General features: G+C 36.4%; 1 pseudogene; it reads right to left on the bottom strand.

Moving 5' to 3' along the window:
- Positions 1-279: 279 nt before the first annotated feature.
- LOC131858233 (pathogenesis-related protein 1-like) lies at positions 280-1,412 on the bottom strand (annotated as a pseudogene).
- Between the last annotated feature and the right edge of the window lie 13,776 nt (positions 1,413-15,188).

Below are 15,188 nucleotides of genomic sequence, written 5' to 3' on the forward strand. Positions count from 1 at the left end.
ATCAATGAAGAGAACTGAACATTTTATCTTTGTGGAATTAGTTTTGCAAATCAAACATCACACTAGTGTTAAGATTTCTCATGTTTATGTAGGTATGTATGTTGAGGCAATTTTCAAATATAGATACAAAACATCAATGAACAATTAACACTTTTATACAATGATAACAAAAATTCTATGTTCAATTTTTCGTCGAGAAGCAAATAAAATACAATCCCACAAGACAATCTGCATTTTAATAAAGAAGGACAATGCATCTCTACCGGAAAGAAGCTTCCATGAAAATAGCAGAGAAGAAATCACCATTCCATTCTATATCGAAAGGTAGTTAACCTCCATGACAGTGCTCGATTGACAGTTATTTCAAAATTGTAAAACCATAATTGAACACTTAAAAGAAAGCATCGACCTTTAGCTCATTATTACAGCAAAAACACAAAGTTTTTTTTCTAATCAATTGCGAGGAGGCTGAAATTGGAAACCCAAAATCTAAGCCAACATTGAGAAAGTGAGAAAGCTTTACAGTTAGACCCAGCTAACAGGCCTAGGACATACATCTTCCTATTGAAGTATATCTAAGTGGCACAACTGCCATTGACAAATAGTGCAACCCTCCCTGTTATCATCATCAGTGTGAGATATTATTAAGTGACACTGACACTGCTGCCATTGAGATCTTGATACTCCATTTAGCAGTATAAAGTGGGATTGGCGATAAGATATTCCTCCACCTGCTTGAACAAACCAGTGTTGTTGGCCTTGATCTCCTCAATTTTGGCTTCATCCTGGGGAACACCAGGTAGGCTATCGTAGTTGCAGGTAAATGTGGTAATGCATCCACCATTACCCCCCTTGTTTAGGGGTGTATTTAATCTTGTGGCTTACTGACGCTACCTTTTCCCCCAACATTCCTCCTTCCACAAGGCTGTAACCATAAACCAGGTTGGCCTCGTCAACTAAGTCCACTTTCTCTTTCATATAGCTAAAATCTTTGTTGGCTGCAATAGCAATTACAATTTCATATCGTATTATTAGTAACAATGTCTCTGGTTCTTATGATTCAAAACTTCATCGAAAAACAATATCTTCAGCTGTTAAAATGGGACGTACAACTTAAACATGATGCAAGTTTAGAATAGTGAAACCAAACCTAAATGTTACTTACCAGGAGTGAAATTAACGTGTCGAATGGTACCAACTCCTCCATCACCTTGAACAAGTGTGATGCCCGATATGAGGCCTGGTGCTTGCTTTGGCAATAAGTTGTGGGTGTCCACAGTTGCTTTCCACAGCCTTTTTGCCTCCACTGGAGACTCTATTTCAATGCTGAAACTTCCTGCCACCATCTTCTCTTCTCTTCTCTTTATCTCAAGATTTCTACAAAAACTCTTCTTCGAAATGCTTGCCTTCGTTCGTTCGGTGTGGTGTTGTGTATGAGAAGATGTATGTATGGTATTTATAGAGTGAATTGCAAGAGCTCTATTACTAATCTTTCTTGTGAACTGATTTTGATTGTTTAGTCAAAGTAACGTGCCCTTTCTCATTGACTGACTTTCGAAGCAGGCACAGAAAACAAAAGATTCGCCACAACAACAAACCAGTTAAAATTACCAAAGCATTTGGACTTTACTAGGTACCTACCGACTCACTTTATCACATTGAGCGGATCCTCATCACAGGTTTTGAATGTTTTACTATTGTTCTGGAAGCTTCCTCGCTCCACTCTCATTAGAATTCATACGATGTTGTAGCTGGACAATGAATATCTTCAGATGTGCGTAGGCAAGCAAATGAATATTATCTATGAACATGGCAATTTCTTTCCATTTGCATTTCAATTATTTATAATAAGTAATTTAAATTTAAATAATTATAATATGTATTAAAGAAAATTTAAAATAAAATATAGAGACCATGTCTAATCTTTAATATATCAATGGTTATTACTAAGTTTTCCGTTTTTAAAATGGTACAATAGATGAGTAGATATCAATTAATATGATGAGAGTTCGAGAAGTTAGATGTATTATTTTACACACTAATGAATTTAATTAATTAATTTATCTTTTACATTCATTTGAGAATCCGAAGATACTCAATCCCTAGTTATAATGAAAATGTTGATATGTATGCCACCTTGTTTGACCATAGACAAGTAAAATAACGATCTTTGAAGCACCTCTAGATTTGGATAGTTTGTCAAGATATGGATGGTAGAGATCATGTCTTAGATTGGAGTCTAGGATTTTCTTGTATGTGGGAAAGGATAAGTAGTATTCAAATATGGAGTATATGATTAGATCAAGTGAATGTAAGTGATAATAGCTTTATTGTAATTGCGAAATGAGATGCAATAAAGTTGAGGCCCGAAGAGAATGTAATTGGATGAAGGCGATCAAATCGTGAAATGAAGGGTTGAGATAAACTTGTCTCGCATGGAGAGAGGACATTTACACACGTCTGGGTCCCTCACAGGAGGATAATCAATATTGAACTTGAATTGAGTGTGGATGTGTGAAAGATTGTGTTTTGCATTTCAGTGTTGAGGTAGAAATGCATTATTTTATTCTTAAAATGAGGAGATGAACGCGCCTTACCCTAATTAAATAGATAGAATAAATCATCTAATTACTTAGTGATGAAGGAATGTTAATGTAAACATTTAAACATGATTTAATTAACTAATTATGATGGGGAGCTATCTCAATTAATTAAACAAGTATGATTTTCCTAATTAATATGTGAGGAAAGATGGTCTAAAGAATTAAATATTGTTTTTCGTTAGTTAGTGAATATCTGGTAAAGGATTATGATGTGAATTGATGAAATTGTGAGAAATGTTAGGTTGAAATGTGCAAGGGAATTTTAACTATCTAAAAAAATATGAACCTCTTTAAATATATATAATTCAATGTATATTAATGATTCAACTTGTGCTTACAACATGAGAATACGATACCATGCAGCTTCATATCTTATACCAAGTGAATGACACAATACAAGATCAATTAAACATTTTCACTAGGGAAAAGTTAACACGAATAATACAAATAGTGATTTACATCCCTTACATGTAATGGGTAATTTCAAAAAGATGGGTAACTAAAAGGTTACCATGCCATTTCTTCGTACCCTAATAAACATAACGCAAGTGCATAATCATTTGAGTGAATTATAACATGAGTGAGTTATAACCTAAGTGTGCTCCAACACACTCACTTTATGTTTGCTTCAAATGAAAAAAGGACTTAAAGATGAGTTCATTTCAACTTTGCCTCTCAACAAGAAAATGCGATCTTGCAAACATTTCAAGACACACTCGCATTGTGGGATAGATTTTTCATTACCATTTACATGCCAAATAATTGGCAAGTTGTTGTCATAATGCGATAATAAAATTAATTGCATTGGTTTTAGGCTTATCTTTCTAATGAAACATGTAACGATGCTCCCTTTTAAAACTATTGAACATAAACCGGAAGATATCAAATAGTTTTTGCACGATCTTCTTTTAGGAGCATCTTATGGACTTACTCCTCCAGATTTTATAAGGTATTTACTTCCTTTCAAAATACGTTACAAATTAAATCTCAAATGTGCTGTAAAATTTGTGCCAAATTTAATTTAATTATAGGCTTATGTCTTCCAGTTTTTTTTTCTTTCTCCTTTACAAAAGTCATCTCGTTAAATATAATCTAAAATTGATGATGCAAGAAGTACTTTGTTCTTTTTTGTTTAAAACCATACATATTCAAATGCAAGACCTTTATTTTTCTTATTAGCACTGACCAAGAATTACTATTTATTGGTAAATACCAAATACATATTCTATTTGCAAGGGACACTGCACAGGTTATCAGGTGTTGTCACTGATGGCAACCCAAGTCCGTGATCCCATTCGCATAACTTCATTTGATCATATCGGAAGTTTTATTGGTAATTTGCTTAAGTTCGGCAAGCCTAGGACAAAGCATCTGACAATGTTCAATATTTATGTCGGGATTTCGTTTCAGGTTACCATTTTATGTTGTGGATCTGAAGGAAGGTAGATGGATGTCTGGAACATATTATTCCAGAGTTTTGGTCTCTGGTGGTGATTGGTGTGCATTATGCAAGCCTCTGAGTACCGGGTTCCGGTCCGTCAGTCTAGGACAAGCCGACTTGTGTAGTTGATCGTTGTGCAAATTTGATCGAGCGGTTTCGGTGATTGGTTTTGTGATCCGAGAGGTTTAGCCGACAGTTTTGATAATGTGTGAGCAATTGTTTTGGTCCGCATTACTATTTGTGCTCGAATGTAGTCCACAGTTCATACACGTTTCAATAATATTCTAAGTGTTCTTGAGCCAACTAGAGATGGATATGATTTCATGTTGCGGATATATATAATCAATGTTTGTAATCATTTTAAGCATAAAAAAAGGTGTTGGTGATCGATTGTGCGCAGTTTCACATGCGCGGGATAGATATCTATGCTTCAAATTCATAGATGAACAACCTGACAGAGAAGTAAGAGATAAAGTGTAAGAAATCAGTGTTTCGTAATTAAACGAAACTCTACTTGGGAATTTGTAGATGTTGTTCTTCAGTTCGGACATTTCAGTTATCTTTTGTTAATGATTTTTTAGGCAATGACCCTCCTTTTGAGAAGTGAGCTCTAAGCAGTATGCCTAAATGCATGTGCATTGCCATTGTGAAACCTTTATTTGAGTATACTCATTTTGTGGGTTCATCCCTACCGCGGATTTTCCCCTAACACGGCTTCCACATATAAAATCCTTGTACTATGGTGTTGTGTTTGTTCATTTTATGTTCTTGCATGTTTATTTTGATTAAATGCATTAAATGGTTAAAGGAACAGATTAATAATATCAAAGTTTGCAGAACACTGATTCACCCACCCGCTCCCCCCTCAATGTTCCTTCATTCCAACATATTCTAGATATAAATACAGTAGTAGATCGTGCATAACCTCGATTTGATCATATTAGTGTTCTTGTAAAAAAAATTGCAAATCAAAGAACGAATCTATCCTACCAAATTTTCATTGTGCTTCAAATTAATTATCCCATGTATTATTTACTTTATAGATTCATTTTATTTCGTAAAGAAAATTCAAATAATAATTTAAATTTATAAATATTTTAATTATATGTATTTAAATAAGACAAAGTGCATTCAATAAGTAGCGTTGAAAATGAAGACAATGATATCATTAATAGAATAAGTCATAAAAAATTCCTTAAATGATTAAAAATATAATGAATCAAAATCTTCTACAAATAAAATTAAATTATTAGTCTAATTAACATTATTATATTTTGTGTGACATTATTGTCTATAATATTCAACCAATTTGAATTCTTTTAGTGAATACCCGCAATAAAGTGGTTGAAATTTCTAATATCTTTTAGAATATTATTAGATTTAAAAAACAACTGATTAAAAGATCATACAAAGGTGATTGTTGAAACATGAATTTTTTAATTATTGCTTTCTTTGGGACAATGCATTAGGCGTGTATATAATTTGATATAATAGGAAATGGATAATATTAAAGAGAAGCTATAGTTTTGATATTGGGGAGCAAAGCTCAAACCAGAACTACTATGAGAACTAAGACTCTAGCATAATTTCTTCCTGCAATAGGGTTGTATGGGTCATCTTTGAGCATGGTGATTCTTCCTTTGGGCTCTGCACTATGTACACTCCCAATGTTTATAGGGATAGATCTGACCTCTGGCAATGGCTTGCATCCCTTCCAGATATCCCTTGGATCCTTGGGGAAGACTTTAACATGGTTGAACACAAGGAAGATAAGTTAGGGGGGGCCAATGTTGAGTGAAAAGAGGAAGAGAAGTTAGATTGGGTATGATTGAAAAGCATTAAGAGACTCTTTGACCCCTTGGAAGGTTTAAAACAAGCGTATAACGGCATATGGTTTACGTGGTGCAATTATCAAAAAGCTAGAAACGGGATTTTCTCTAGATTGGACAGATTCTACACCGACAAGGATGCCTTATCCTATGTCCTGGATCAACAAGGGTGCCCGATGATTGTGAAGCCTTCTTCCCTATCTGGCCATCACCCCATTTTTGCCAATCTTGTCTTCAAAAGTTCTAACAAGACGGATAACAAAAGTGGTGGCAAATTCATCCTTAACAGTAAATTATTACAATACCATGATGTTTCGGCTACCATTCATATTGCGAGATTGTTCAATAAATGGGATTCTCAAGATATCTCTAATATTACTAGTTGGAATACCTCGGTGTCTAACTAGCAGAAGGTTCTTTGTACCATTGGTAAGAAAAGGCCAAGGATGCTAGACAGCTGGAGCTAATCCTCTCCTCTAATATGCATAAGGCAGAGTAATACATTCAAAGAGACCCCAACAGTTCACATCTTACCCACTTGGTGGTTGTGGCTAGAGATAAACTCGGGAAACTTCAGCATGTTCGAGCCATGGGAGCCAGGACTAGAGGTAGGATGTCGTGGTTGTCTCAAGGAGATAAAGGATCTAAATTCTTCTTCAACCTTCTTAACCAGAAACAGTTCAAGGAGAATATAGAAAAGTTGTGGGTGGTCAGCAGGGAAGTCTCTCAAGAAGAAGAGATCATGGATGAATTCTTTTCTATACAAGATATTGTTCTCCTCAGAGGATTCTCCTGCATCCATGCTTGCTAGAGACCAATGTTGGCCTCTTTTACCTAAGCTTCTCTCTCTTCAAGAAGGTAAGATTTTTAGTAGGCCTTTCTCGGTTGAGGAGATCAAAGGAGCCATCAAATATTTGGATAATGATAAAGCCCTCGGTCCGGATGGGCTTACCAATGAGTTCTATAAGGCTAATATTAGCTGGATTGTGGATGACTTACTAGAGGTATATAAGGAAGCTACTAAGACAGGGTCTCTGGGTGCTGACATTAATAGAGGCCTTATCAAACTTATCTAAAGAAGGGGACAAGGCTCTTATCAAAAATTTGCATCCTATTACACTACTTAATGTATCCTATAAGATCCTTATGAAGATGATTGCTATTAGACTTGAAAATATCCTTCCTGAGTTTGTTTGTATCACTCAGACTGCATTTATTAAAGGGAGATACACCTTGGAGAACCTCATTACTAGTTGGGAGGCTATGGAGTGGGCTAGACTTTCGGATCAAAAGGTGGCCATTTTTCTTTTGGACTTTGGAAAGGCTTACGATAGGATTGAATGGAGCTTTATTTCCATGATGCTTAAAGATTTTGGTTTCCGTGAGGTTTTCTCTCAATATGTTCAGGTACTCCTTAGGGATGCTCATTCCCAGGTAGAAGTTAAAGGGTTGATCTCATAGCCCTTCAAGCTTAGTACATCTATTCGACAAGGGTACCCTCTATCCCTTGCTCTCTTTGTAATGGCCTCTGATGCTCTATTTTACCTTCTTAGGGATAACTCTCTCTCCCCAAGGGTTAGAGGGATCTCCCTTTCGAATAAGTCTAAATTGATTAACATTCAGTTTGCAGATGACTCTGCACTTTTCTTTGAACTTTCCTAGGAAAACTTGAGTGCTTTATCTCCCAAGCTCACCTTGTTTTGTGATGCTTCACGGGCAAAGATTTCCCAAACCAAATCTACTATACTCAATTAGTCTAAGTGACCACCAAATTGGCTCTCCACCTATGGGTTTCAAAGGGGATGACCTCACACAATTTTCAGATACTTGGGGATTTCTTTCGCAATCTCTCCTTGCCTCAAAGATATGTGGGTGTGGATTAAGGGCAAGATTGACACCAAACTTACCAAATGGAACAAACAGTACCTCTCACTGGCTGGGACAGTACAAGTTTGTCAAAAGATTATGTCATCCTATAGTATCTACTATGCCTCTGTATGGATGTTTAGTAATTATCAAATCAACGAGTTGCAGAAGATAATCAGAGATTTTTTGTGGTCCGATGGTAGAGGTCAAAGAAAAGAACACTCAGTCAAATGGGAGTGGTTTTGTATGGAAAAGACTATTGGAGGACTAGGCCTTTAGGATCTTAATTCTTGCCAAATGGGAGTCAAATGGGAGTGGTTTAGTAATTAATTCTTTCTTTCTTTGGGACAATGCATTAGGCATGTATATAATTTGATATAATAGGAAATGGATAATATTAAAGAGAAGCTGTAGTTTTGATAATGGGGAGCAAAGCTCAAACCAACTACTATGAGAACTAAGACTCTAGCATAATTTCTTCCTGCAATAGGGTTGTATGGATCACCTTTGAGCATGGTGACTCTTCCTTTGGGCTTTGCACTATGTACACTCTCAATGATTATAGGGATAGATCTGACCTCTGGAAATGGCTTGCATCACTTCCAGATATCCCCTAGGTCCTTGGGGGAAACTTTAACATGGTTGAACACAAGGAAGATAAGTTAGGGGGAGCCAATGTTGAGTGGAAAGGGGAAGAGAAGTTAGATTGGGTAAGACTGAAAAGCATTAAGAGACTCTTTGACCCCTTGGAAGGTTTAAAACAACCCTATAAGGGAATATGGTTTACCTGGTGCAATTATCAAAAAGCTAGAAACGGGATTTTCTCTAGATTGGACAGATTCTAAACCAACAAGGATGCCTTATCCTTTGTCCCGAATCAACAAGGGTGCCCGATGATTGTGAGGCCTTCTTCTGTATCTGACCCTCACCCCATTTTTGCCAATATTGTTTTCAGAAGTTCTAACAAGACGGATAACAAAAGTGGTGGCAAATTCATCCTTAACAGTAAATTATTGTAGGACCATGATGTTTTGGGTGCTATTCATATTGTAAGATTGTTCAATAAATGGGATTCTCAAGATATCTCTAATATTAATAGGTGGAATACGTCAATGTCTGACTAGCAGAAGGTTCTTTGTACCATTGGTAAGAAGTAGGCCAAGGATGCTAGACAGATGGAGCTTATCCTCTCCTTTGATATGCATAAGGCAGAGTAAGACATTCAAAGAGACCCCAACAGTTCACATCTTACCCACTTGGTGGGAGTGGCTAGAGATAAACTCGGGAAATTTCAGCATGTTAGAGCCATGGTAGCCAGGACTAGAGGTAGGATGTTGTGGTTGTCTCAAGGAGATAAAGGATGTAAATTCTTCTTCAACCTTGTTAACCAAAAACAGTTCAAGGAGAAGATAGAAATGTTGTGGGTGGACAGCAGGGAAGTCTCTGAATAATAAGAGATCATGGATGAACTCTTTCTTTTACAAGATGTTGTTCTCCTAAGAGGATTCTCCTGCATCCATGCTTGCTAAAGACAAATGTCGGACTCTTTTCCCCAAGCTTCTCTCTCTTCAAGAGGGTAAGACTCTTAGTAGGCCTCTCTCCGGTGAGGAAATAAAAGGAGCCATCAAATATTTGCATAATGGTAAAGCCCTCGGTCCGGATGGGCTTACCAATGAGTTCTATAAGGCTAATATTAGCTGGATTGTGGATAACTTACTAGAGGTATATAAGGAATCTACTAAGACAGGGTCTCTGGGTGCTGACATTAATAGAGGCCATATCAAACTTGTCTAAAGAAGGGGAGAAGGCTCTTATCAAAAAGTCGCGTCCTATTACACTACTTAATGTATCCTTTAAGATCCTTGCGAAGATGATTGCTATTAGACTTGAAAATATCCTTCCTAAGTTTATTTGTATCACTCAGACTGCATTTATTAAAGGGAGATACACCTTGGAGAACCTCATTACCAGTTGTGAGGCTATGGAGTTGGCTAGACTTTCGGATCAAAAGGTGGTCATGTTTCTATTGGACTTTGGAAAGGCTTACGATAGGATTGAATGGATCTTTATTTCCATGATGCTTAAATCTTTTGGTTTCCCTGAGGTTTTCTCTCAATATGTTCAGGTACTCCTTAGGGATGCTCATTCCCAGGTAGAAGTTAATGGGTTGATCTTGTAGCCCTTCAAGCTTAGTAGATCTATTCGGCAAGGGTGCCCACTATCCCCTACTCTCTTTGTAATATCCTCTGACGCTCTGTTTTACCTTCTCGGGGATAACTCTCTCTCCCCGAGGGTTAGAGGGATCTCCCTTTTGAATAATTCTAAATTGCTTAACATTCAGTTTGCAGATGACACTACACTTTTCTTTGAACTGTCCAAGGAAAACTTGAGTGCTTTATCTCCCAACCTCACCTTGTTCTGTGATGCTTCAGGGGAAAAGATTTCCCAAACCAAATCTACTATACTCAGTTAGTCTGAGGGGCCACCAAATTGTCTCTCCACCTATGGGTTTCAATGGGGAGGACCTAACACAATTTTCAGATACCTCGGGATTCCTTTCACAATCTCTCCTTGCCTCAAAGATATGTGGGTATGGATTAAGGTCAAGATTGACAGCAAACTTACCAAATTGAACAAACACTACCTCTCGCTGGCCGGGAGAGTACAAGTTTGGCAAAAGATTATGTTAGCCTATAGTATCTACTATGCCTCTGTATGGATGTTTACTAATTATCAAATCAATGAGTTGTAGAAGATAATCAGATATTTTTTGTGGTCCGATGGTAGAGGTCAAAGAAAACCTCACTCAGTCAAATGGAATTGCTGTTGTATGGACAAGACTATTGGAGGACTAGATGTTTAGGATCTTAAAGTGCAAGGGACTGCACTTGTTGCTAAATGGATCTTCCATTCATTGGAAGGCAATGAACCTTGGAAAGTACTCATTCGGAACAACGTCAGACTGGGTGTTCCCAAGAAGGCTAAATCCTGGAAATCCCTTCCTATTAGTGACCTTTTAGCTGGAACCTTCTCAGTCTCTACCACAGGCTCTGCTGTCTTTAAATCTATTTGGAAGGCATGGGAGAGCGTTAGGTTTAGTATTCGCAAAAATTGGATCAGTCCCGATAACCAAGTCTGTGGGGAATGATCAATCTGGTGGAACTTAGCCCACAATGGTAAACCCCTCGATCTCACTCAAGGATGTTCGGCCAAGAAATGGGCCAACAAAGGTATTTGTTGTCTTAAAGATATTATTGTTAATGGTGCTCTCATCTCATGGGATGGTCTTTCCAGCAAATATCAGCTTCCTTTGTCTAATAAAAGACCATAAGACATTATGTACAATGCATGTGATCTCTTGCAGCTTCCTAAAAGATGCAATGTGAATGAAGACAGGTTTGTATCCTTCTCATGGGCTGATGGCAGCCCACTCTGTAATGTGAAATTAATTTCTATCTATAAAACTATATCATATAATGTTGATATTCTTAATCATGTTAATATTATTTGGTACTCGGAATTATCACCTGCTCAATGGGGCAAAATATTTAAGGCTCTTTGGAGCTCTCCTCTGGCTCCTAAAAAGAAAACTTTTAGATGGTTGTTAATGCTTGATAAACTGCCTATTAGATTTGATTATAGTAAAGAAGATCTTTATAATATTTGTAAAGTTAAGGATTCCAGTAGACATATCTTCTTTGACTGTATTATTAGTAAGGAATTTTGGCTTATTTTTTGTTTGATTAAACCGATGTATATTAACATACTTGATGTTGTTACTGGATTTATTAAAGGCATTAAGAAAGACACTAATCTTTTTTGGAATGTGTTATCTTGTGAAATTCTTTGGCATCTATGGAGAATTAGGAATATAGAAATATTTCAAGGGGAAGAAAGGGCCCTTATTGAGTCTTTTCGTAGACTCGGGTTTCATTTTATCTTCTCGCAGGTTACTATGGTTATCAGGCTGAATAAGGAGAAATTTTGTAGGTTCCTTACCGATGGGCATACAATAATATTTATCTGTGAGCTCTCTCATGGCTATACCTGGGGGAGAATGAATGCAGAAAGAACCCCCTTTATAATTTCTCTGGAATCATGGATGCTCTTATGGAGAAAATCATAGGAAATGGACAGCTGGTTTGCCGGCAAATGGTACACTCTGTCGGAATGTTGGATGGTCGGAGGTTGGTTTGGATAGAAGGCCCCTTCGAATGGACTGCTTGGATCTAGCACAAATTTATCTCATTATGGATGTATATAGTTGGATAGTCTTTTGTATATGCCTCTTTAGCTGCATAGGCCTGTATATGTTTCGCATATATCACGGTTTAGGACTGTATAATCTTTTTGTATATGTTGACCGGTATTTTGTATAAACCCATATGTCAATACCCTAATCTTTACATACTCTCTGATGTGGATACATACTTAGAAGGCTGGCATGAATTGTTGACACAAATTTAATTGTTTTGTAATTCAGTCTACTCTCTATTATCAATAAATAAATAATTATTTATGTGTATTTAAATAAGACAAAGTGCATTCAATAAGTAGCATTGAAAATGAAGACAATGATATCATTAATAGAATAAGTCATAAAAAAATCCTTAAATGATTAAAAATATAATGAATCAAAATCTTCTACAATTGATATTAAATTATTAGTCTAATTATTATTATTATATTTTGTGTGACATTATTGTCAATAATATTCAACCAATTTGAATTCTTTTAGGGAATACCCTTAATAAAGTGGTTGAAATTTCTAATATATTTAAGAATATTATTAGATTTTTTTAAAAAAATGATTAAAAGATCATACAAAGGTGATTGTTGAAACATGATTTTTTTAATTCTTTTTTTTTTTTAACAATACATTAGGCATGTGTATAAATTGATATTATAGGAAATGGATAATATTAAAGAGAAGCTACAGTTTTGATATTGGGGAGCAAAGCCCGAACCTGAACTACTATGACAACTAAGACTGTGGCGTAATTTCTTCCTACGTTGTATTAGTATGATTGCTGGGAGAATTCACCAAATAAGTATTCTTATAGCCCTTAATATCTATCATCATCTACAAAGTGAAGCGCATCAGCTTATACAAAAGATAAGTGAACAGAGGAAAAATGTAGTACACCATCTAAAAATTAGACCCAAGTGGAAGATTTGCTACTTCTCTCAAGCTTCGTGGAAATAATGAAGAAGGATGGAAAAAGAGAATCGAAGACCAACGTAGTAGGTGTTGAAAATCATGGGGGATGTACATTACCCTACAATATCAACTTAGCAGGTTGCTACTTCTCTGTGTCGTGGACTCCTGTATTATGTGCTTTTGGTCCTACGAAGGGCGGTTGTTTTCTTTAGATGGTGGTGTCTTTTGATGCTAGGGATTCATTAGGAAGGGCTTCTTCTTTCTTATTTTTGTGTTGTTGTCTCTCAATCCTCCTTTCCTACTTGGTTCGGGGTTTGGAAGTTTTATTTGACTCTCACCTTCTAGTAACTTTTTGGTGGTTGGCCTTGAAGGTGTTGTGTTCTTCAAGGATTATTTTTATGTTGTGAGTTGGTAGCACGTTGTCTTTGTTGTTCGTAAAGGCACATTTTCCTTTGGCAAAGAGTTTCCTCATGCTGCGGTGGGTGGAACTAGAATGGATGTTGTGGGCCCCGGATACCTTGCGGGTGCCTAATCAAAGAAGGCTCTATTCTTCGTTATTCTTCTATAATGTTGGATCCTTGTTGCTTCTAGAGGTTGTTTTATTCATGGGGGACTTCTACTTTCACTCCCTACTTCCCCATGGTTTATGGCTTTGTCGCTTTCCTTTAGGATCTTGTGCAAACGGTAGGTTCTAGGATCTCTTTTTTTCCAATTCTTTCGGTTTCTGGCTATGGTCTCTTCCCGAGTTATCCTTCTCTCTGATATTTTCTCCCTTTTTATTTATGATATCAGGTGTTCCATCAAGGTGCCTTTGAACATGTTTGGGCTAGTCCATTCAAGATTGTTTTTTGCTCTACAGGAATGGCTAGGTGTTCCTTTTAGGTTGTGGGGTGCCTTCCAAAACACTCTGTTAGTTTTTTACACTCTATTAGTTTTTTATTTTCTTTATTTTTTGGCCAATGCAAGGGTTTTCGTTTAGGATTATGGTTTGGGGTGCTCTCCAAAACCCCTCTTTTTATAGAATGTGAGAGTGTAAGTCTGCTAAGAGTTTGGGACCCTTGTTCCCGCCTTTTGGGTTCTTTTTTCTTCTGGATTGCTTCTCAAAAAAGGGGTGTTCCCTTTTTTGGTGTCTGGGGGTTTCACTTCTTGTGAGCTCCTCCTGGTTATGTAAATGGGTATAGGCCCTCTCTTTCTTTTATTAATCAAAACTATTCTATTGTATTTTACATTTCGAATCATGAAAATTTTTACATGTATGTTATTTTCTTTCATGCTTTGTGTTTAAAATAATCAAGTTTCTCTTTTCAAAATAGGAATCGGCGCATAAAATGGTTTGGAGACACATCAATTAAGTTTTCTAAAAATGTATTGATTAGTAGCTAAAAAGACGTTTTTATTTTTAAGATGGAAAACATAGACATAGACAACCAACCAAGCTTGTTTTAAGGTCTACAAGCCACAGACAACCATCTGAAAGGTGTTGACCTAGTGTTTGCAGTTTCTTATTTCTTTGAATACTAATGTGGATGAACCTACATCTCTAGAAGAGGGATTAGGTATGAATGATGAAGAATCTTGGAAGGTTATTATTGATGATGAAATGGTGGCTTTGAAAAGGAATGATGCATGGGATCTTGTACCATTTCTTGAAGGATGAAAACCCGTCGGTTGTAAGTGGATTTCAAGAAAAAGATTGGTTCAAATGGAGGTATTGAGAATTATAAAGAACGCTTGGTTACGAATGGTTACTGTGAGGTTGAGGGAATTGGTTATGGTGAGATATTTTCTCCTCTTATGAAAATAAAAGCCATTATATTTTTTCTTTCTACCGCTGATGCTTATAATTTAAAGGTTGAGCAAATGGATGTGAAAACTACATCCCTTCATGATGATTTTCAGGAGGAAATTCATATGACATGCAGCAAGAGCATTGCGTGATAAAAGGTAAAAGTAATTTGGTTGGAAAATTGAAGAATTATTTGTTTGGCCTCGAACCTCGTCTTAGAATGTGGTACCCAAAATTTTATACATGTGTTTTGAGTTTGGGTTTTGAGGGTTATAAGTCATATCACTATGTTTATTATAACTTTGATGGTGATCATTTCCTGTGCATTGCATTATATGTTGACGATATGTCATTCATTGGTAAAGGGAAAGGTATGATTTCAGAACTAAAGTCTCAGCTTGTTGCTAAAATTGAAATGAAAGATCTTGGTACGAAAAAACACATTCTTGGGATGGAGATTACAAGAGATAGAGTGAACAAAAAGTTATGGCTAGGCTAGATT

Source organism: Cryptomeria japonica, chromosome 9 (genome assembly GCF_030272615.1).
Source record: "Cryptomeria japonica chromosome 9, Sugi_1.0, whole genome shotgun sequence".
Lineage (NCBI taxonomy): Eukaryota > Viridiplantae > Streptophyta > Pinopsida > Cupressales > Cupressaceae > Cryptomeria > Cryptomeria japonica.